Consider the following 24,367-nt stretch of genomic DNA (forward strand, 5'->3'; position numbering starts at 1 on the left):
CAAACGCAGATGAAGTTTCCAGAGCCTTCTTAAGAACTAAGTGATTTTTTTTTTCCTTTGAACGAGTATGCCAGGTACTCTGCAGTTGGTGCTGCTGGAGAGAAAATGCCTATTGTCTTACTTACAAAAACTGGACTTAACTCTCTCCTTCACACCTCTCAGAAGAAACCTCTGAAAATCTCCTCGAGACCCCCCAGCACACACACACCAAGCCACGCCTTCACCCAGCGTTTGAAGGTCTCTGAGAAGGTCTGCTCGTGCTGCGAACTCACTTGATTCCACTGTGGGCAGCACGAGCCAGACCTGCACCAACCAGCTCACGGTCCAGTCACGGAGGGGACAACACACAAGTAAACCAACCAATGCACAGTTACAAATTTTGGTAAGCACTGGGAAAGGAAGAAACGAACAGGGGGCTATAGTTGAGAACAACGTGGATGGCGTGGTCCGCAAAGGAGCCCAGCTACTCAGGACGGCAAACGAAGGCCTCCCTGAGAAGGTGAGGTTTATGCCAAACCCTGAAGGTCAGTGAAGAATCGAATGGGTGAAGGGCAGGGAGAGGAGGGAAGGGGCTCTAGGCAGCGGGACCGACACACAGGAAGGTCCACTGAAGGAACTAACAAGAGGCCAAACGGCAGAAGTAGACCAGACAAGGAAATTGGTGCCAGGGGCCACTGGCAGGGCGGGCCGGGCAGGGCAAGCCAGGCCCCCTCTCTCCCGAAGCTCAACATCCCTGGCATGGAGCTGGCGAGCCCCTTCCAGGATGGTTCCAGGGAAGAGGCCTGGACAGCAGCATTCGGCACCTCCGTCAGTCCTCATCACCTCCTCTGGATCATGCATTCAAGTGTGTGAGGTGTCAGAACAGGGCCCGCCTACGGGCACCCTCAATAACGTCAGCCCTGACGGCTCTCATTACAGGGCCAACGTGTTAAGGGGCTACAGGATGCTCTCAGGAAATCCCTTCCTCCGGACCCCCACCTGTGCCCATTCTTCGCTTCTCACAGGAAGCAGGCCACGACTATTGTCTATTGTTCTCAAGCAAGTCCCACACCAATTGTCAGTGAAGAGGCCACGCGCCACAGCAAGCAAGAAGGTGTCAGGTCTGCAAGCTTCCTGTGAAAAGTCCCTCTTTGTTTAGAAATGATGCCGGCTCATTTCTACCATTTCCATGAAAGAACACACAGAAACCTGCCCGGAAGAGTGTGGCAGGAGGTACAGTTAGGATCCGCCTGTGACCAAGGCCCCAGCTCTACCCTGAGGAGGGGCCAGAACGCCCTCCCGCTCTGGAGGGGGCCTCCAGGCCCACAGGGACTCAGCTGCCAGGTGGGGACTCCCCCTCTCTCATCCACTCCCAAATCACCCAGGAGAGAGGTCAGCTGGGGCCCAGGCCTCTGGAGACGACTGACGAACCCCACCTTCATCCAGGCCTGGAGACAGGGCCAGGACAGCATTCTCTGGGGACTAAAGAGACAGTACGCCCCATCCATCCCCTACTCAACTCCACGTCCTGAGATGATGAGGATGATGACGACCAAGATGACAAGGACATCACTTAGCATTTATCATGTGCCATTTGTCAAGGATTTAAGTATCAACAACCCTATTATTATCCCTGTTTTACAGATGAAAATACAGAGGTTCAGGGAAATTAAATAAATTAGGTCACATCCTAATTGGTAGAAGAGCTAGGATTCAAGCCTAGGCCACTTGACTTAATCCAACCTCAAAATCATGCCCCCTCTATGCAACGAAAGTCACCAAGGGGGTCTAGCTCATTGATGGGGCTGCACTAATTGAGGCAGGTCCTCAGACATCAGGACCAACTGCTGACGCCCACACATGGGGTCTGCTCAGAGACAGAAGGAAGCTACGTTGGGACTTCCTCTATAGTATTATAAAATCGCTTCTTTGCACGGAAAAACAGTACATCCAAAAATCAGAAATATGCTGCGTTGGATTTTGTTTTTAAATAATCTAATTATTTCTACTTAATTAACACAAAGGTTGTTTGAAAGCTGACTTTGCTAATTCCGTTTTCCCATCTGCTGCTTCAGAAGCAGGTAAGAGATAAATGACAAATACAAAGAATTTCTCCATCTGGGAGCACACAGGCGGGTGTGGGTGAGGCCAGTGCACAGAACAGGAGTGGGATTGGTACCAGTTGTCTCTACCTTGTCCTTTGCCACCTGGTGACACACCCTGCAGGTACCAAACCTGGTGGGCTTTAGAAAGGACACTCATGTGGGGATCAGCACAAACAAGGCCACCCCGTCCTCTTCCTCATGTCTGCAGAAATTCCATTGGCTTTTATTCCCGTCCTCAGGGGACCCTGTTTCCTGTGAGGCAGCATCTAGGGTTCTGGACCTGGCTGGGCAGAGGAGTGGGGAGGCTGCATTTTCTGATGTCCGAGCAGCCCCCCAGTCCCACATCACCATCTGCGTGGCTGAGCCGAGGCAAAGCTCCATCAAACCCATCGCTTTGAAAACACTCCCAGAAGCCTCTAATTGGACCCCTTCATTTCATGCAAGACAAAACTCAGGTTCACAGCAGGCACTGGAGCTACTTGCTGTAGAATCCAAGAGTGGTCAAGGGCTTTTTTTTTCCTATATTGCCACAAGCACCTTCTAAGAGCAGCAGGATGAGTTCACAGTGGTTCTACCAAACAGCTGAATGACCATGAGCCGCTTCTCCTGGATGGGAAGGGGGGTGCCTAAGCCATCCCGCCTTACCCACGCCTCCACTCCTGCCCATCTTGATTTGTCAGTTACAAGTGCCAATCATGTGCCTACTTGGACAGGAATGGACGCCTGACCCAAGAGACTCCCATCCCTCGGCTGGCTGGTTCCTGTAGCCTGGAGAGGACAGATGGGCTCTCTGTCCCAGGGACCCCAAGAACTCGGGGCATTCAGCTGTGGGGACAGGAGAGCCATGGGATCACACAGCCTGGGGGGGTGAGGCTGCCCTGTTGGGTCCGGTGCTAAGTCAGCAAGCAGCTCCTGAAATATGGAAAAAACAGCCTTCATTCCTTATTTTATGGTCCATTTCGAGTCCTCATGGGGCCTGTCTTGAGATGCCTGTTGTGTCTGTACAATAAACCCCCCTTTATTGGAAATGGCTTTTATGGGGCTTCTCTCCCTAAGACCAAATCAGCCTAAATAGAACTCACTTATTCCACATCGGTGCAGAAAAACCTATGCGTGAATTCCACGCAGTGAGCAAAACTGAGAGGCAAGTTGAAAAGAGCACATGCAGTCCCTGTAGGTCAGAGTCACATCCCAAGTACAGCCCCTTCCGAAGTAATCGCCAACAAGAGGGTCTGGAGCACTGTCACTGTACCTAGACCTGTACTGGGGTGGGGTGGGTGCGAAAAGTTGAGATGTGCTGAAATCAGAGCAGCATGCCACAAAAAGGAAGAAAAAGGCTGCCTGATGGTTTGCAGCGTGTGGGTCCAACCCCTTGCAGTCCCTGAAATTACCTGGGACTACCAGTCAGCTTTCTAAACCACCAGCTGCTCCTGCATCAGCTCCTTCTATGGCTCCCTAGTGCTAAAGCCCTCCCACCTCCTCACTAAGGCACCCAGGCCCTGGGCTGAGTCTTCAGCCACCTCACTTCCTTCTTTGCCACCTGGCACCACGCCCCACCTCCACCAGCAGCTGGAAGATCCCTGAACAGCCTCGCTCTTTCACACCACAGCTACAAAGAGAGGGCACAAAGGCCACCCACAGGTGACCTGGTCTAAGACTTTGCCTCTCAACTTACCACCATCCTCAATCCCTAACTCAGGACACAGTCAGCTCAGCCTCGGGCACCTGACAGCCTAGGAATCCCTTGTCTGGCCAAGGTGAGAATGCTTGCAGCCCAAGGCCCAGCTTACAGGGCAACCATAACCTCCCCCCGCCCCACCCCCGCCCCAGACTGGTAAGCTGGCAGAAGAGGCCGTCCAAACCAGCACCAGATAATAAAACACACCTCCCTTCCCTACTCCAACCCCGCCAAACTGGCCAAATCCAGGTCCCATGGGAAAGCAGCAGCACAGGCCCTCTGGTTTCTCAACCAGCCGCCCAATAGGAAAAAGCAGCTACGGCTCTTTGGCTCCAGGTAGAATCCACTTTCCCTGTTTCCTATCCCAGCCACAAGGATTAGAGAGCGTGTTCCCTTGGCTGACCCTACGGCTTTACCATTTAAACTTCCTCACCTTTAAAAACACACAAGTTATGAAAGGGAAAGAGAAGCTCATTGGATGGCGGCTGGGCACTTGGGAAGGGCTCTCCTGGGTAAAAACAACCAGCATTGTTTCTAAAAGTAGGTTAAGAACCCAGATTGCTCAGGCGCACAGCAGCCTCAAATAAACCTCCCTAAGACGGTGCGCACAGCTGTTCCACCTCAGGACATCCGCCTAGGAGAAGCCAGGGAGGCCCTCTGTCTCCAGGTGGTCCCCAGCTCAGCTAAGGACACAACTTCATCATGGGGTCCCACTCCCAGGAACTTATTTAGTTATTTGTTGTTTGTTTCTTTTTTTCAAATAACAGGATTTTTTATTTTGTTTTATTTTTTTGACCCCGCACAAGGCGTGCGGAATCTTAGCTCCCCGACCAGGGATCGAACCCGTACCCCCTGCAGTAGAAGCATGGAGTCTTAACCACTGGACTGCCGGGGAAGTCCTTCAGGACCTCATTTAAATCTAATCCCCTCCCAAAGGCTCACCTCCTACATATCACTGCACTGGAAGTTAGGGCTTCAACATATGAACTCTGGAGGACACAAACATTCAGTCCACAACGCCCGCTTTGAATTAAAATCCTTGCTCTTCCCCTCACCTGCCCAGGAGCCTCGGCAAAGGCCTGCTCTACCCTGAGCCCCAGTTTCCTCATCTGTAAAACAAGGCTGGTGATGCCTGGCTCATAGAGGAGTTAAGAAGATTAAGGAAACTAAGGAATAGAAAGCAGGGAGGACAGAGCCCGACATATGAGCAGGGCCCCAAAAATTATGGGCAGGAGGGAAGTACTTTGAGACCAGACACATGTGCTTGATTCACAGAGGGAAGGCTTCCTGGTTCCCAGCAGAGGGGGCAAAATGGGTAAAGGCTGCCGCTTGTCCCAAGTGGTTGCTGTGAGCCCCCACTAGCCCAGCACAGAGCAGCACAAAAGGATGGAAGGCATCTTGCAGTCTGCCTCCCAACTAGACACTGAGCGCCCTAGGAGAGGTCTGCACCTTCCTCTTTGGACCCTACGATCCTATACAAATTATTGTTTGTGGTCAGTAATAGCAACAATTTTTTTTTAAATAAATTTATTTATTTATTTATTTATTTTTGGCTGTGTTGGGTCCTCACTGCTGTGTGTGGGCTTTCTTTAGTTGCAGCGAGCGGGGGCTACTCTTTGTGGCGGTGCGCAGGCTTCTCATTGCGGTGGCTTCTCTTGTTGTGGCGCACGGGCTCTAGGCACACGGGCCTCAGTAGTTGTGGCACGCAGGCTCGGTAGTTGTGGTTCACGGGCTCTAGAGCACAGGCTCAGTAGTTGTGGAGCACGGGCTTAGTTGCTCCGCGGCATGTGGGATCTTCCCACACCAGGGCTCGAACCGGTGTCCCCTGCACTGGCAGGCGGATTCTTAACCACTGCGCCACCAGGGAAGTCCCAACAATTAATATTTAAGTGCTTGGTAGGGGCTAGGCCCTGTGCGCAACACATCCCATGCATCATCTCAATGGAGTCTCAATAGTCTTCCCATTTTGCAGATGAGGAAACTGAGTACATAGTGGTGAAGGGAACTACTCAAGGTCAGACAGCTCTTAAGTGGCGGGTGGAAATTCAAACCCAGGTCATTTGACTCCAAAAAGGACCCCAGCCTCCACTCTTGACCTCCACTCAACCGCCTGCCAAAGGCATATTGTTCTGCTTTCATCTCTTTTTGGTCCTGTTCTATCTTTCCCCTCAACAGCCCAAGCTACGAATCTGATAACCTCTCCCAGGCTTCCAGTCTTCCTGGTAGACCTCACACCATGTTGTGGAGCTGGCTTACATGGGCACATGCCAATTACAAACATCTTTTCCCATCTCCCTGTTGAGTGACGTCAGGTTGATAGCTTGAAATCAGCTATGGAGGGAATGAATATTCACACCATGGAAACACAAATGCTACAAATCACGACATTCTTCTTTCCAAAGAGCTGGTTTTTAAATGTTTACCAGCACACGTTTGGCCTCACAGCTACACAGGTGGTCGAGCTCTGTCTGGCCTCTTGTTCAAGAGGCCTCCGTTTAAGCTGTAGCCTCAAACCTAAAATCGCTCTGTCTGATCAGGTTTTGAATTCCAAAACCCAACTGTGAAAACTGAAGATCAAAGAGACACATCACACCATGACGACTCAGGGTAGCCCCGGCCACCAGGAAAAGGGAGTAGGCACTGTGAGTGGATAACTGTCGTTTCAGTCCACCCAGGGCCCCTCTCTCTGCTGAAAAATTGTCCTGCCCCCACTTACGATGCTATGCTGCCAATCAGTGCCCTGCCACCTGCATATGACTCATAGGACCCCAACCCTTGTTCACAAGTGTGGACACAAAACCCAAGCAAGGCTGACCAGAATGTTTTAATGACATCTGATATATTGGTGCTGGCACAGGAAGTCTTTCTTTGGGGGGGATGGCAAATCTTAAGGCCAAAGAGCAGCTGGCCGTCTTTCCCATGATGGCGAAAGAGATGAGCTGTGTCAGGAAAGAAAGAGGCCAACACACCAAGAGAAGCAGAGCCAAGAGCTTTGGAAGGCGGGGAGACAGGAAACAGAGAGGGACCATCACCAGATGACATCATTTGAGCCCCGCCCAGAATTAAACCAAACTAAACTAAGTTCCCTAGGATTGATTTGTTTGTTGTTTGTTTCCCTTAAGCTAGTTGGAGTTGAGCTTCTGTCACTTGAAATGGAAAGAGACATACCTAATCACAGTCATCTTGCTGAAATTCAGAAGAACCAGGCTGCAAAATGACACAGGAACAAGTTGAAAATGCCAATGACAGCACCCAAGGCAGCATGTGAGCAGCACATTTTGATAACAAACATAGAGCCTTTTGGGGCACGTGGCATTTGAGAAAAGCAACGCTGTGATTCTCTGATGTGTCTGGCCATCTCTCTCAGAATGTGTGTTACAGAAAAAGTCCCACAATTAGTAATCAACCAGGTTTTTAATACTTGGGGGACAGAGGGGAAGAGAAGGGGACAAGAAGTAAAGATTGTAGAGGAAAAGCTAAGAGCATAATGGAAAAGAGAATTTCCTTCTTAGCCAAGCACTCAGACTTTTAAGCTGGAAAAGTTTAAGAATTGCCTATTCCTGTTTCCTAAACTAAGGGGTCTACAGACCAGTATCCTAGGAAATGCCAAAAAAGAGATGGCCCATTAAAAAAAAAAAAAGTGGATTCCATGTCCAAATAATTTTGGAAAACCTGATTTCTACAGTGAAAAAGAATATTTTATTCCTCTGCAGGACTTCTCAGAGCCTTTGATATAAGACTGTGCATTAAGAACATCCAAGGAACCCTCCTACGCTGTGGGTGGGAATGTAAATTGGTACAGCCACTATGGAAAACAGTATGGAGGCTCCTCAGGAAACTAAAAATAGAATTACCATATGATCCAGCAGTCCCACCCCTGAGCATATAGCTAGACAAAACTCTAATCCAAAAAGATACATGCACCCCTATGTTCATAGCAGCACTATTCACGATAGCCAAGATATGGAAACAACCTAAGTGTCCATCGACAGATGAAAGGATAAAGAAGATGTGATACATATATACAATGGAATACTACTCAGCCATAAAAAAGAATGAAATAATGTCATTTACAGCAACATGGATGCAACTAGAGATTGTCAATATTGAGTGAAATAAGCCAGAAAGAGAAAGACAAATACCATATGATACCACTTATATGTGGAATCTAAAATATGACACAAATGAACCTATCTACAAAACAGAAACAGACTCATGGACATAGAGAACAGACTTGTGGTTGCCAAGGGGGAGGGGGTTGGGGGAGGGATGGAGTGGGAGGATGAGGTTAGCAGACGTAAGCTATAATATATATAATGGATAAACAACAAAGCCCTGCTGTATAGCACAGAGAACTATATTCATTATCCTATGATAAACCATAATGGAAAAGAATTTTCAAAAAAAGAATATCCAAGAAAAAGCTATAGTAAGCAATATTTCCCAAAATGTTTGACCATAGAACCTTTTTTCTTGGATATACCTATTAACATTTCCTGTAATGGTGTTTCACGGAACACTTGTCCTAATTTGGTTCTGATTTAGAAATGCACACTTAAGCTGCCATCAGGAACACAACTTGTACTTCCAAGTTCCAAGAGACAACTTCAGCCCTACTCCCTGGTGGGTCAACCACCTGCCAAGTGTCTCCATGTGTGAGGGGGGGAAATCAGTAACTCACACGCAGACATCTGACAACACAAAATAGGGGTAGTACAAAGGTCAGAGTGAGTTACAGAATTAAAGAGAACTTCAGAGGATAAAATGTAAATATATCAAAGGAGGTTCATAACAGAATCATACCCCCAAAAAAATCACTGGGTCAATTTTAACTTCATTGCCTAAAATGATGGTACTTCCCATTCTTGAAGCAGATGGTGGAAAAAGAGTTTAAAAGATTCAGAATCAGAATCACAGTTTCTGGATCAGATATTAATTAGCTTTTTAAAAAACTGACCTCTAGGAAAGGTTATATCACATATCACATTATATGCTAGAGAAAAAGGTCAAGGCCACTTCGTGGCCCATGGTCTAGAACTGTGCTGTCCAGTACACTAGCCGCTATTTGAAGTTGAACATTAATTAATTAAAATCAAGCTAAATTAAAAATTCAATTCCTCAGTAGCACCAGACACATTTCCAGTGCTCAATAGCCCCCCTGTGACTAGTGGCTACCATATTGGGTAGCACAGATACAGAACATTTCCATCATCATGGAAGGTTCTATTGGACAGCGCTTCTCCAAACTCTGACTCACCTCCCTGGTCACAGCTGAGTGGCCCAGACCAGGCCACCTAACCCAAGGGCAGTCGAAGGATGGCCAGAAGGTCTATAGAATGATCTAAATTGAGGACTTTGCCCAGTAGAAAGGCAGTGACTAACTCGCCAACCAGTTTCTCTCTTTGGGGAGTCTGAACTCAACAGAGTCAGTGAGTTGCAGTGGGAACATAAGAAGAGACACAACAGCAGAATTACAAAGCAGAGAGGGAAGCCACCAGTGGAGAGAGCCGTGCTGAGAGAGGGAGATGGGGAGCAGCTGGAAGGAAATGTTTACTACTATCTGAGGAGAGCACACCTTGACTGTCACAGGTTGGCCTGACTTCCAAATACCCTTCACCTGTGACTCTGTCTGCCAAAGCCAGCTGTCTCTGCACACGGGGCAGCTGCAAGTGCCACGAACAAGACCCCAGCAGCAGCCTTCAGCCCGTGACATGGGAGATGGTTTGCAGAACCCAGCTGTCTCGCCCCTCGTGTGGGAGAAACCTCAGGTGTGTGTTCTGAACTGGTTCTCAGAGTTCCTAGTGGGATAGAGCGTGAGCTGCCCCAAATGGTAAACTGCTCGATGGAACACCCTTTTTTGGCTTCCTTTGTTTTCCTCTCACCTCTCCACTACCCTGCTGGTGTTTCCTGGGACCATCCCCCAAATAAACCACTTATACTCGAATCACTGCCTCAGAGGCTACTTCTGGGAGAATCTGAACTAAAACAGGTAAGGTAAACAGAGTAGGTCTTTGTACCTTGCAACGAAAAAAGCCAAGCATATATTGGCTCTGATCAATTTGGAGACTAGAATGTAATAAAAGACAATGAACGTTCATACATCACTGGTGAGAATGCAAAATGCTACAGCTCTTTGGGAAACAGCTTGGAAGTTTCTTATAAAGTTAAACATACACTTACCATATGACCCAGCAATCCCACTCCTAGATATTTACCCAAGGGAAATGAAAACTTATGTTCACACAAAAAGCTGTTCATGAATGTTTATAGTGGCTTTATTCATAGTCACCAAATACTGGAAACAACCCAAATGTCCTTCAACTGGGGAACAGATAAACAAACAATGGAATACTACTCAGAAATAAAAGGGAACTTATACACATGGCAACATGGTGAATCCAAATACATTACGCGAAGTGAAAGAAGCCAGACTCAAAAGGCTACATTCCGTGTGATTTCATTTGTGATATTCTTGTAACGACTAGACATAGGGACAGAAAATAAATCTGAGGTTGCCAGAAGCTGGGGCTGGGGGAGGAGATGACTATAAAGGAATCTGGGGGAATTTCAGAGGGTGATGAAGATGTTTTTGATTGCGGTAGTACTTACATGACTATACGTATTTGTTAAAATGTACAGAACCATGTGATTTTAAAAGGTGAATTTTATATCTTAATGAAATAAATGGGGAAAATAAAAGATAATAAAGACAATACTCTAAGCAAGGGCCCCAAACATGCTCTTGGACTAGTTCTGCCATAACCCGTCACGGCAGCTCAGGTGAGATGTAAATAAAGACTTGCAGGCCAGTCGGCCAGGAAGCCCAGCCCATCTACAGCATCCCTTCATCCATGGTCTCAGCCACTCTGCCCCAACACTCTCGAGATATGACGTACTCCCACCTGTAACAGTGCCCCCGGGGGAGTCATGTCAGATTTGGGGAGCTGGGGGAGAGGACATTCCCCTTCCCAATTCAGAATCACTGCTTTAGCTTCCCTTTAGGCCAGTACAGCCAGCCTACCAAGGGGAGAATGCTGACCAAAGTTTCCATTAGACAAATTAGAAACAACTTCCAAACACTCACCAGAGAACACAAGCAGACATCGGAGGCTGTGATTAGAGTTAAAATGAAAGGGGCATCAACAGATACATAAACGAAATGTGATACATCCACCCAACAGAATATTATTCGGCCACCAAAAGGAATGCAGTCCTGACACCTGCTACCACATGGATGAACCTTGAAAATGTCAGACTAAGTGAAAGAAGCCCAACACAAAAGGCCACATATTGTATGATCGATTTATGTGAAATGTCCAGCAAGAGAGGACACAGATTGCCAGGAGCTGCAACAGGGGCAAATAGCGAGTGACTACTCACAGGTGTAGGGCTTCTTTTTGGGATGAAACTGTTTTACAATGAGATAGTGTTAACGGTTGCACAACATTGTGAATACACTGAAATTCACTGAAATGTACACTTTAAATGGTGAATTTTATGGTATGTGAATTGTATCTCAATCTTTCTAAAAAAGGAAAGAAAAGAAATATGCTCAAAGGCCAAACACTCATTACCAGAGACCCAGCCACTAGCCCAGGGTCCAAGGAAAGTGGCTCAGAAGGCTAGGGAACGGGTCGGGGTGGGAATGGGGAGGAGAGGGGTGTGCTGTGGCCCGGTGTCACCTCCCCAGACCCACAGGCCTCGACCCGGCCATGCCGACCTCAGGTAAGTTCCCTAAATTCTCTGATACTAAGAGCCTTTTTGCAAAGAGCAGAGAGGGCCCGGAGGATGGAGGGTGGGGTCTGGGGGGTGACGGGTGAGTCCTGGAGCTGGGGCTCTGCTTCGGCTCGCATCCCACACGTGGTGTCTTGTTCACAGCCGTTTTCCCCGTTAGACTGGGAACCCCCTGAGCACAAGAACCAGGTCCACCTTGCTCACCTCTGTGTCCCCAGTCCCTGGAGCATGTGTGACACTCAGAGTGACTGAACAAACGAGACCAGAGTGGAAATTAAAATCCTGTCTAAAACTTGTCACAATATATGTCTGAAGACTCAAGTAGCACAGGATAGACAAAACCTTCTTCTGGGTTTCAAGAGACAGGATTCAAGCTCTAGTTGTGCAACCCTGGGTGGGTCTTAGGTCTTCCCTGGCCTTCAGTTTCCTCTTCCTTTCAAAAGAGTTATTTGGCCAAGATGACCTTTCAGCACCTCCCCCAAACGCAAGCACTGTATGATTCTGAAAGCATTTTTCCAAGGAGCTTAGAATTAAGACAGTGCCATTGCAGAGGGACGGTCACCAGCCCAGAAGGCTCCATGTGTGCCTCATCCTTTCTGGCTGAGGTTTGGTTTAGTCTAAAGGCAAGAGTCAGAGGAGACACATCAGCTCCGTTGACTAAGGCATAATATTTTCCATCAGGTGTCACAGCATTCTGTACTTTTTCCTTTTCCCCAGGGGACTCCCAAAAACTGTCCACACAAGCATCTGAAAATAATGTGTCCTGTGAAAAAGCATGCACACATGCACACACACACATCCCCCCCCCGGGGCAAAGAACCGCCAAGAGCCCAAACACGAAAAACCCTCCAGGCCCCCCTCCCCAGGCCAAGCTCCAGAAGCTGTATCCGGGAGATGCTGCATTTTTCTGGAATTGTGTCATTATTCACAAAGAAGTTCACTCTCAGGCCTCGCATCCACCCTAAAGCTGGGTTGGGCTGCCCAGAGCCACAGTGAAGAAAGAGCTGGCCACTCACACCATTTTTATGGTGAGCTATATGACCTCCAAACAAGCTGGGTGTGTGCCAGGGACGGAGCCGGGATGCTGGTCCAGCCTTGGAGAGGCCACACATCACACATCAGGGACCAGGCTCACGCAGAGCTTGGACTCAGTCAATGGGACACATAAGACAGAGCAGCTGCATCGAGGACTCCAAGCTTCCAGTTAAAGGGGGAACACAGAGCGCAGGCTTGTCCCGCTCCTCCACAGGCCTCCAAAGGCAGGGTCCAGGGGGCTGTGGAGACCACGACGCCGAGAGAAGCAGACATCAGCGACCTGGTGTGGCAGGTTTTCTGATGCAACCCAGAACCTGAGATAGTTCATGGCTGCCCCAACCCCCCATGCTCTTCCTTGGAATTTGGGATTTCCACCAAGGGCCAATGTAATCTACTCTACTACTGAGCTCTACCATTGAGCTCAGAGAGGCACTAGGTGATGTGGACACCACTGCGTCGTCCCTGGGCTGTCACCACTGAGCTGTCTCCAGGCTCAGAAGGACATGGCAGCAGTACTCCCTCACCAGCAGGTCAGGACAGCCAGGGTCTGAAACCAGCCTGGAGCAATGAGACGGTCAAGGAAAGCCAGGCCAGCATCCCCTACCGGGCACAGGACAGGGCCTTCACAGTCCACACTGACCATGACCCTTGCCCTCCAGTGTCCATCACTTTCCCTAAAATCTCCTGCCCTTTGGGACACTTGATTTACTGGCCCCAGGGAAAGAAGATGACTTACTTGATAAATAAATCTGGACAAGTTCCAAAGTTCAAACCTGCAACCAGGGTCTCATCTCTCAATTTCTTCAGGAAAGAGAAATGCTATTTATTGGGCTCTCCTCTAAGACCCCATAAACATGAGGCAAAAACCAATGAATGAGCCCCCCCAAGCCCCTCACTGAACCCCACTAGTCAGGAACTCACAACTAAAAGCAAATTCAAGAAGGCCACAATTCCACCTGTTAACAATCCCACCTTTGCCTGTAAGTCAGGAGAAAACAGAAGCGAAGAAGGTTCTACGGGAACACAGGAAGGTGGCTTTATGGGAAACATGAGGACAGAGGGAGGACTCTATTTGCCTAAGGTCACACTGCTACCCGGGGTAGAATGGAAACCAAACTCAGGCCGCGTGACTCCTGGACCAGTGCTCTTCCCCCAGCGCCCCAGGGTAGCCACTGCACCCAGGTGTCGGTGCTCTGGGGGCCGGTGGAACCACAAGCCCCAGAGAGAGGCACTCATAGAACCTCCCGCCTCTCGGCCCTGGGAAAGGGCTGTGTTCCCGCTCACTGGGACCCAGCTGAGCCTCTCCCAGGAGTTTCACCATCTCCGCCCTCAGATTCCAAAAGCGGAAACAGCAGGGCAGCTGTCTGTCTATCACAGGCCTGGGCTGCCAGGGATCAGAGCGTGGTGGTCCATCAGTGGCCCCCGCCATCAGGACCAGAAGCTGGGGCTGCCAGGCTCCACCCCACACCGACCAGATGGTTTCCCTTCCACACGCCTGTCTCCACGACGGTCTTTCCACTGACACACCTGCCCATCAGCATACCTTGCAGCACAAGCAGCGACAGGGACCTGCCAGGGAGAGTGCTGGCTGCAGCACTTCAAGCGAAACGCCTTATTCCAGGTTCCCGGGCCTGGGCTGAGCTTGGCACACCTGTCCAGATGCAGCACTATCTCAAGGCGGTAAGGGTAGGATGAAGAAAAGAAAACAGGTCCCTGTGCATGGGAGAGCTGCAAGTGGGAGATGCACGGGGCAAAGGAGCAGGATGCAAGTTCAAGACCACCAAGATCAAGGCCAGTGGCTCTCAACACTGGGACGCCTGGCAGTGTCTGGAGTCATTTCTGGCTGTCGTAACTACAGGGGTGTTACTGGCATCTAGGGATGCTCTTAGACACCCTCCAATGCACAGGACAACCCCACAACAAAGGATTATCTGGCCCCAAATGTCAATACTGATAAGGCTGACAAACCCTGCTTTAGGCACATACCTTCCGGAAGGCTTTTTCTTTTACTTTTCCCCAGGCCCCTTTCATCATCGTTGTATAAGACAGCAAGAAAATAACACGGGAGCCTGACAATTACAACTTCAGATAAATGTTCACAGCCTGTCAGAATGGAAGTTTGGGCTTTTCATCTATTACCATGACTATCAGTCACTGGGATGCAGGAAGGAAGGCCAGCCTTTGCGAAAATAACTCAGAGCAGAGACAGTTTTAAGAGGAAGTTCTCAGTGCGTTCTTAAAAAGTTTAAGCATCACAGAAAGGCCTTGGTGATGCCATAAACATCCAACTTGTGCTACCTTTTTCATTTGATTAAATAAGCAGCCCTCTGACAGAGGCTTTCGGATATGGCCTGCTTTTTGTTTTAACGTGGTTTTAATCAGGGGATTGTGGCTCTTCATTCCTTCAGGAAATTCTGTCAAATGTTTCACATTCCTCATAGAGAACAACTGTCTGTACAGGTTAAGATCCCAAGTTTTAAATTGTGGGGCAAGTGGCGTTTTGTTGTTTCTTAATGTCAGTGTGAGAAAAAAAAAAAAAAGTGAAGAAGGAAAGAATGCAAATGTTCGTCAGTGAAAACACACACAAAACCAGAAACATTCTTCCCCTCATGTACAAGGTCAACAATATCTGGGTAAATTTGCTTCATGTTTTGCAGACCGCTGATGGAACATGAGAAATGCTATTGCAAAGGCCCCTGACAGGAGCGCCGGGAGACGCCTAAAAATAGACATTTTACCCAAAGGGGGGTTATCTATTAGAACTGCATCATTCCCAGCATGACTGAGCAGCACAAACTGTGACACTGGGGCATGAAAAATATAGTAACGTATGCTATGACAAATTCTCTTTACTTAGAACGGGAGGAGATAAACTCGGCCATGACTAAGCCACTCCCTTTGAAGCTCACTGCCAATTTTCCACGTAGCTCGTACCCGGTTATCAAGATGCTGATTTGGGAAAGAGAGGGGAGAGGATGGAGAGTCTGACATCTCCTTATCCCTTCCTGGAAGTAAGGGAGTGGCATCAAAAGTTTTGTGGACCTTGTGCAAGTTAATTTCTCTGAGCCCCTCGGTTTTCATCTGGAAGATAGAGGTGGCTGTGAAAACTTACAGTGAGAATGTACAGGCCCAGGGCTCAGCACAGAGGAGGCCCTCACTCAACAACTGTGAGTCCATGCTGATTGGAGGCGACACCTTTCCAGGCACGGTCGACCCAGCGATCTGGGCACAGCACTCAGAGGGGAAATTCTGCCCATCAAGAGTGTGTTTGGAGCCCAAAAGGACCCAACTCTTCGCAGACTCAGTTTTCTTTTATCTACTCCATGAGTCCCTATCCAGCTGGTCAGAAATGTGGGACTCCTGGGAGCAAAAATTGGTAAAGCTGTTCTAGAAAGCAATTCGGTAGCACTTACCAACATCCCTCCACCATCAAGTCCACTTCCGGTGTCTGCAATGTCCCTGCACACGTGCACAGAGTTACGATAATGATACTAACGATGGTATAATAGTAGCCAACCTTTACGAAGCATTTAAAGAGTTCTAAATGTTTTACATGTAATTTATACACATACATTTGACATATTATAATCTGGTATAATCTACATGTGATATTTATTTGATATAGATAAGTAACTTCACCCTACAAAGTAGGTCTTGTTTTTTTTTTAAACTATATTTGAACAAAGTAGGTTTTATTATTATCTTTATTTTACGGTATAGAAAGTGGAGACATGGAGAGCTTAGTAATTTGCCCTAGGTCAGGGGTCAACAAGTGTTTTCAGTAAGAGGCCAGATGGTAAATATTTTAGGTGGACCAGATGGTTGCTGTCACAACTATTCAACTCTGCTGTTGCATCATGAAAGCAGCCCCAGACAACAGTAAACACCAGCCATGAGCATGGCTGTATTCCAACAAAACTTTATTTATGGACACTGAATTTTGAATCTCATATAATTTTCCTATTTCAGGAAACATTTATCTTTTGATTTTCTTTTTCAACCATTTGAAAATAAGAAAATCATTCTTGCCTCATGGGCCATACAAAAACATGAGGAGGGTAGATTTGGCCAGAGGGCTGCAGTTTGCCAACCCCGCCCTGGGTCATACACCCCTGTCCCCCGACCCTTCAAGTGAAGTCCCATTTCAAAGCCAGGCAGTCTAGCTCCAGGAGGCAGTCGTGATGTCATGTCTTCACTACTTCATTTAACAGCAAAAGGAAGGATATATAAATAGTTCAGTAAATTACGCATGCATATTATGAGATGTGTTGCAGCATTAAAAGTCATGCACACATGGACTGACCAGCAGCAGATCTGGACACGTGAAGTGAAATAAGCAAGTTGTCCGTCAATATATACATCATGACCCCATATGTGTATTAAAAATAAAAGTAATTGTGTATATTATGTATACATAAGTACGCACTTATTGGTGGACATATAAACAGTGAACATAAAGAAACAGTTCTAGAAAGAACAGGAAACCTCATGGGCAGTGAGGGCGGCGGGTTGGTGGCGGTGAGGGGAGTTTTGAGCTCTCCTGTGAATGTATGCTGCTCTATAATTTGAACCTTTTACATCCCAAATGCATCCTTCTATTTCTTGTATAATAAAAGGAAAAAAAAAAATTGAGGTTCTAGTTACAGGGCACTACTATTGACATACTTTGAGCTCTCTGAGCAGTTTCCATGTACTTGGATCTAAACAAAAGCTGGTTATAATTAATTACCGAAGGACAAAGACATTCTTTCCAGAAGGGAAAACAAACAAGCCAACAAAGGTGGCATAAACTATAGTAAGTAAACACAGTATGTCTCTCTCTATCAATAGTGATTTTTTTAATTGCACATGTGTACAACCTAACCTTCTCTAGACACCATTAACCTTCAAACCAAGGATGTCGGTTGTAAACAAAGCCGTCAAGGTTTTCATCTGGTGTGTGATAGTCCAGGCCTAGCTTTCTTCCCTGCATAAACTTTAATTTATGAAGTTATTTTGGTTTGCTCCACTGGCATGAGCAGAGCTAACGGGGGAGTCATCGACTGGGGAAATGAGATTTCCCCCAGTGCCAATTTTTAAATCCAGCCTCCAGGTCATCTTATTTTTTGGATGCTTCCCACAGTCACATTTTTTGTTTGTTTTACATGAAAGAGCACATTCCCTTTCCCCAAGCCAGGTTTACCATTTTCCGTTGCTCTTATTAAACGCATCTTATTCAAATGGAATGTTCTCAGAGTTTCCGCCTTTCACTGGCCTGGGTAGGAGGCGTGGAGTGGATACCCCAGGACGGTCACACGGACTCTGCACTCCAGGTTGCCTCTGCGCGCCATGCAATCACATCTGCAGAACGTAAGAAGGTCCAAGATCCCACTCTGACCCCAGGACTCCAGACTTTTCTCATCTGGAACAGACCCCCACGAGGCCCTCAGCCAGTCCCTCTGTGCCCATTAAAACAGCAGCTGCCGAAGCAGAGTCTGATGGTGCTAAAATGCAAACCTGGGAGGAGCCCATTCCTTCGCAGGTGATATTCTCATCAGAGCTGTGAGGGCCTTCTGTTGACCAAACAATGAATGTTTTTAATCCTGAGCAACGCCTGGCTTGGAGGGTCCAGGAGGGAGCTTTAAACCTCAACTAGGCATGCCATGCTAGTCTCAAATCCGTGACACAACTGTATGAATTGCTAAAACTGGCAAGACAAAGCTATCCTAGCCAGCATTTGAACCCAGCCAGCCGTCTTGCAGCCTTCAGACGTCATCTCTTCCGATGTGGCCATGACTGATTTCCTCAGTTGATTGATCTGTGATGGATCATCACTTGCCCCTTTGAACAGGGCAATTCTAATTCCTTGCTTCTGTGATGGGATCAATTTTATGTTTTCCAAATGTTCTCCCACCACATTAGGAACAGAAAATAAACTGTTATACAATCTACTTTAGATATATAGTTTTTTTTTAATGACGTTTACCCTCTTACACTTTTTTTTTTTAAAGACACATTCACCCCAACCTTCATTGTGGCACTATTTTTTTTTTTTAATTTGGCTGCGCCAGGTCTTAGCTGCGGCACACAGGATCTTTGTTGCCACGTGTGGGATATTTAGTTGCGGCATGTGAACTCTTAGTTGCCGCATGTGGGATCTAGTTCCCTGACCAGGGATCGAACCCGGGCCCCCTGCATTGGGAGCGCAGAGTCTTAACCACTGGACCACTAGGGAAGTCCCTACCCTCTTACACTTTTAAGTGCACGATACAGTATGGTTAACTACAGGCACGATGTGTACAGCAGATCTCTAGAATTATTCTTCTTGCATAACTGAAACTCTATACCTATTAAACAGCAACTCCGCATTGCCCTCCTCCCTCCAGCTCCTGGTAACCATTCTGCTTTCTGCTTCTATCAGTTTGACTATTTCAGCTTTCTCATATAAGTGGAATCATACAGTGTTTGTCCTTCTGTGAAGGGCTTATTTCACTTAGCATAACATTCTCAAGATTCATCCATGTTGTCTGTCGCATGTGGCAGGATTTCCTTCTTTTTTAAGGCTGAATAATATACCATTGTGTGTGTGTGTCTGTGTGTGTGCGCACACGCCACATTTTCTTAATCCATTCATCTGTCAAAGGACATTTAGGTTGTTTCCATCTCTTCGCTATCGTGAATAATGTTGCAATGAACATGGGTGTGCAAACATCTCTTTGAGATCCTGATTTCAATTCTTTTTGATAAATACCCAGAAGTGGAATTGCTATCATATGGTAGTTCTATTTTTAATTTTTTGAGGACCCTCCATACTGTTTCCCACAGCAGCTGCACAGTTTTACATTCCCATCAACAGGGCACAGGGGTTCCAATTTCTCCACATCCTTGCCAACACTTTTTATTTTTTGTTTTTTGATAACGGCCATCCTAACGGGTATGAAGTATTATCTCACTGTGGCTCTGATTTGCACTCCCCTGATGATTAGAGATGTTGCGTATCTTTTCATATACCTGTCAGCCATTTGTATGTCTTCTTTGGAGAAATGTCTATTCAAGTCCTTTGCCTTTTTTTTAATTGGGTTATTTGGTTTTTTGCTATTGGGTTCTAGGAGTCCCTTATTTTGGGGGGATATTAATCCCTTATCAGATATGTGGTTTGCAAACATACAGTTTACTTTAGAGCAGTGTTTTATGGCCTATTTGAATGCAAGATTTTCAGACATCTATATCAGGAGTCAGCAAGATAACGCCTGTGGGCCAAATGTGGCCCACGTCCATTTGTTTAGGTATAGGCTACGGCTGCTTTCAAGCTACCATGATCAAGTTCAGTAGTACCACAGAGGCCACCCAGGCCACAAGCCTAAAATATTTACTATCTGCCCTTTTCAGAAAAGGTTTGCTAAACCCTGGTATACAGGATCAAGGCTTAAACACAAATGTCTATTTTGGCCCCAATCATAATGTAACAGGAAGGACAATTCTGAGTCAGACTATTCTCTTTAAACACTGATTTTTGTGACTGGAAACAACTTTAAAACCCAAGCTCCTACCACCCAGGCCTATAAGTTACTGAGGAGTCTCTGGCACTACCAGGAGGTGCCTATTCTTACACAGTTGGGGTGGACAGTCGTGGTTTTCACTCTGTGGCCCTCCTTCCTCCCCTTCTCCAACAGCCATTCATCCTGACCCCCTGCCATCATTCCTTCCCTCCACTCCAGGCGTCAGGCAGGCAAGAGATATCGTGCTACCAAAAAGTGTATTTTCCAGGACTTTCCGGCTGGTTTTCCGAAAAGATGCTCTCTTTGCACTGGGGTTGCTAAGAGGGCTGCTATGGGACCCCCTGAGCAGCCAAGAATGAAGTGGAGGCGAGATCAGCAGAGCTGCGAGGGACAGAAAGAACCCCAGGGACATCGTTTGAATCCTGGACCCAGAAATCCAACAATACCCTAGATTCCCAGACACATGTGGCCACAAATTCTCATTTTTGTTTAAGCTAGTTAGATTTGCATTTCTGTCACTTGCTACCCAAGGATGTCTGAGTACTGGAGTTGTGATCTTTTCATGTTCTACTCCTTGCAGTTAAGAGTTCACAGATGATTTTCCATGTTTCTGCATTATCTTAATAATTTTCACCTTTAATGGGTATATAACCCATTAGAGGGGACAAACCTGACCTGGCTACCCAGCCTACTGCTACAACACAGACCCCACTGGGTGCCATAGCCCAGACTCGGCCAATCTTGCACACGGCACAAGACACAACCGGCAGGGTACCATGATGCCATGGGCAGCCCTTGTCATGCAGGAGACCACCTCCGATCAGCCAGGTGCCCACCTAACCAACAAGCCCAGGCATTGCCTGGGCACCAGTGCTAGCGAGACTATCTTCCTAGTGTCAATGAGTTACAGCCTGTGGGTGTTTAGCTGTGAAAGCCCAACAGCAACCCTTCCCCTGCCTAGACCTCGTCCCCCACATCCAAGACTCCACGCTGTCGGATTCCCCACTAAGCAGTAAAACTTGCCCACGTAGTGCTCAATCTTTGCTCTCTTAGTCTTTATTTTTTTCTTTAACAGAGGGTTAAGTTACTTGTGTTATTTGCAAGCTTTTTCCTCAAGGAGGCAAGTTCTAGATCAAGGCAGAGACCATGTCTGCCAGGCTACCCCAGTCGCCCCAGTGCCTGGGACCAGAGCAGGGCTCAGTGCCTGTTTGTTGGGTGGGTAAATTAAATGAATGAATGAATATATCCTAAGTGCCAGTCGCTACACCATTTTTCACAATCATATATATATAACACTGCCTCTGTCTACAGTTACGCCAGCTTCATTCTGGCAAAAGACGTTCCCAGAGAAGTTTGTGGTCAGCAGTGTAGGACAGAATTTGAAGAAAGACCCATGTTAAGAAAAGCTACATTTTGGCGAAGCCTCATTGGATCTGTCAGCTGCTGACAGGGCTGGGAAGAGAGTGCACTGTAGGCCATCTGTCACGTGTCCCTGACGCGAAGTTGCTTGAGGGTTACTACTCCCTTTTGCCCACAGGAAAGAGCCCTCCTTGTGACCACAAATGGACCACAGGCCAACCCCTCACGTTGGCATGGCCCAGCCCAGCTTTGCCCTCCTCCATTTGTTCTCACAGAAGCCCTGGAAATAGGTAGTGGTACCATCCCTAGTTTATAGGTGAGGAAACCAAGAGAATGATTTGCTATAGGTCACCCCGCCTAGGAAGTGCTGCATTAATTTTTTTTTTTTTTTTTTGGCCACGCTGTGCGTCATGCGGGATCTTATTTCCCTGACCAGGGATCGAACCTGTGCCCCCTGCAGTCGAAGTGCAGAGTCCTAACCACTGGACCTCCAGGGAAGTCCCTTTTGTTTTTTTTGGTGTTGCATTAATTAAAGAAGGAGGTGGTTCGGCTGAGGCAGCCTACACAAGCCAAACAAAATCTAAGCCTGTAAGTGCCTCGAGGTTATGAAATTAAAAGGCTAAGGACAACCAATCACAAAGAGCCAACTGGGCTTTAAGCTTCAGTCAACTGAATAATTTCCTTTCTTTGCTTTCGCAGTTTCTCTATATAAGTCCCCCCCACCTCCCAGTCAGTGGAGCACTCCTAACTGCTTCTGGTTTGGCACTTCCCGATGGGAACTGATTTTTGCTCCAATAAACCCTTAAAAAAATTTTTTTTAAATATTTTTTTTAATATTTATTTATTTATTTGGTTGCACCGGGTCTTAGTTGCGGCAGGCAGGCTCCTCAGCTGTGGCATGAGAACTCTTAGTTGCGGCATGCACGTGGGATCTAGTTTCCCGACCAGGGATCGAACCCCGGCCCCCTGCATTGGGAGCGCGGAGTCTCATCCATTGCGCCACAAGGGAAGTCCCCTTAAAATTTTTAATATCCCTCAGTTTATCTCTTAACAGAAGTGACTAGAGCCCAGATGTTTGTCAACCCCTAGCCCACACTCTTGCAATCAACCGTGCTCACAGATGGACCAGTGGCCCCAGCAAAGGACTGCGAGTCTGGCGCCGGCCTGCTCCCTCTGACCTCAGGGCCCTGTGGCCTGGGCATCTGCATCCTGGATGTTCCAGCTGGCCAGCATCAAGTCATGAACCTCTCTGCATCCTCTTTCCTTTCAAAACCCTGCTTCCGAGGGGTCTGCCCACGTGGACAGAAGGCCCTGCTTCCGAGGGGTCTGCCCACGTGGACAGAAGGCTGCTACAAGCCCCCTTTCAGCCCCCGCAGCCCCTGCATGGTTCGGGCCTCTGATGAGGAAGCTCCGGGTTCTTTTACTTCATTCTCCTTGGGGTTTTTTTGTTTTTTGTTTGTTTGTTTTTCTGTTTGGTTTTAGTTAATGAGCTTTCTCAGTAACAAAACTTCCTTCCTCTCTTTCGAGCAAGAAGTCAGGCTCTGAAGTTTGCAGACGTCATTTAGATTACAAAAAAGAAATATATATATATATATATATATATATATATATATATATATATATATATATATATATTTTTTTTTTTTTTTTTTTTTGGGCGGTGTTGGGTCTTCGTTGCTGCGCGCAGGCTTTCTCTAGTTGCGGCAAGCGGGGCTACTCTTCGTTGCGGTGCGCGGGCTTCTCATCAGGTGGCTTCTCTTGTTGTGGAGCACAGGCTCTAGGCACACGGGCTCAGTAGTTGTGGCTCACAGGCTCTAGAGCGCAGGCTCAGTAGTTGTGGCGCGTGGGCTGAGTTGCTCCACGGCATGTGGGATCTCCCCGGACCAGGGCCCGAACCCGGGCCCGAACCCGTGTCCCCTGCACTGGCAGGCGGATTCTTAACCACTGCGCCACCAGGGAAGCCCTATATATATTTTTAAGTGGAAAATCATGTTTTTCAAATGGCTTGGTTTCAACACTGCCTCCCCAAAGTTTTCTACTGAGTGTCTTCTGCTCTTTCACGGTAAAGTGACTATATAACTTACTGTCCAAACAGGGACCCTTTTAAGAATGAAAGGGGACACTATGAACCCTAACACTGGCCATATGATCACCCTTCTTTGCGGGGGTCACCACTTCTCGACGGGGCCCAGGAGAACGTGGCGAAGCACTTCCAGACAGCAAACTGCGTTTGGTTATTTAATGTCGGGCCCTGGAATAGTCAACAGCCACGCAGTGCACTTTTAAACTTTTTTTTTTTTTTTTTTAGTTTATTTATTTATGGCTGTGTTGGGTCTTCGTTTCTGTGCGAGGGCTTTCTCCAGTTGTGGCAAGCGGGTGCCACTCTTCATCGCGGTGCGCGGGCCTCTCACTATCGCGGCCTCTTTTGTTGCGGAGCACAGGCTCCAGACGCGCAGGCTCAGTAGTTGTGGCTCACGGGCCAAGTTGCTCCGCTGCATGCGCAGTCCATTTTTAAATAAAGAAGAGGATGCTCTTCACTCTGCTCTGTGACACTGGAGCTTGAGTGTCTAACAGAAGTGAGGTGTTTCTCTGTTTGCTGCCCAAGAAGCCAAAGGATCCAGCTTTAAGGATCTTTATTTTCTAGCAGTAATTCTAATGTGCTGAGACTAAACCTTTGTAGTCCCCGAATTTTCTCAGGCGGTGAGGAGTCGGGTGTCTAGTCCCAGAACAAAGAGGGCTGGGAAGATCACTGTGTCCATCCCAGCCGCCAGGCATGGCCACACCCATCATTCCAGATGGAAACGAATCTCTGCCCTCTTTTTTAAAACTTCAGAGGAAATCGTGCCACCTCCCCAGGGTGAGCTAGTCCAAAGTTTAACTGTGATCTTCAGGGCTAGGCACCCCTCGTTCCAGACCACACTCCACCCAGGAAAGCAATAACATCTGATCTTCCAGCCTGTCATCTGGGCAGCCTCCATCCACTATAAGGGGTATCCTCT

At 47.5% G+C, this 24,367-nt stretch overlaps 1 protein-coding gene and 1 non-coding gene across 5 annotated transcripts in view; both read right to left on the reverse strand.

The window, feature by feature from the left end:
• GRK5 (G protein-coupled receptor kinase 5) overlaps window positions 1-24,367 on the reverse strand; it is a 221,499-nt gene that overhangs the window by 168,989 nt on the left and 28,143 nt on the right. The window lies entirely within an intron of this gene.
• TRNAR-UCG (transfer RNA arginine (anticodon UCG)) lies at window positions 21,793-21,865 on the reverse strand. The gene has a single exon. It is a non-coding gene; the product is annotated as a tRNA-Arg (tRNA).

Source organism: Balaenoptera acutorostrata, chromosome 16, assembly GCF_949987535.1.
Source record: "Balaenoptera acutorostrata chromosome 16, mBalAcu1.1, whole genome shotgun sequence".
In the NCBI taxonomy this organism is placed as follows: domain Eukaryota; kingdom Metazoa; phylum Chordata; class Mammalia; order Artiodactyla; family Balaenopteridae; genus Balaenoptera; species Balaenoptera acutorostrata.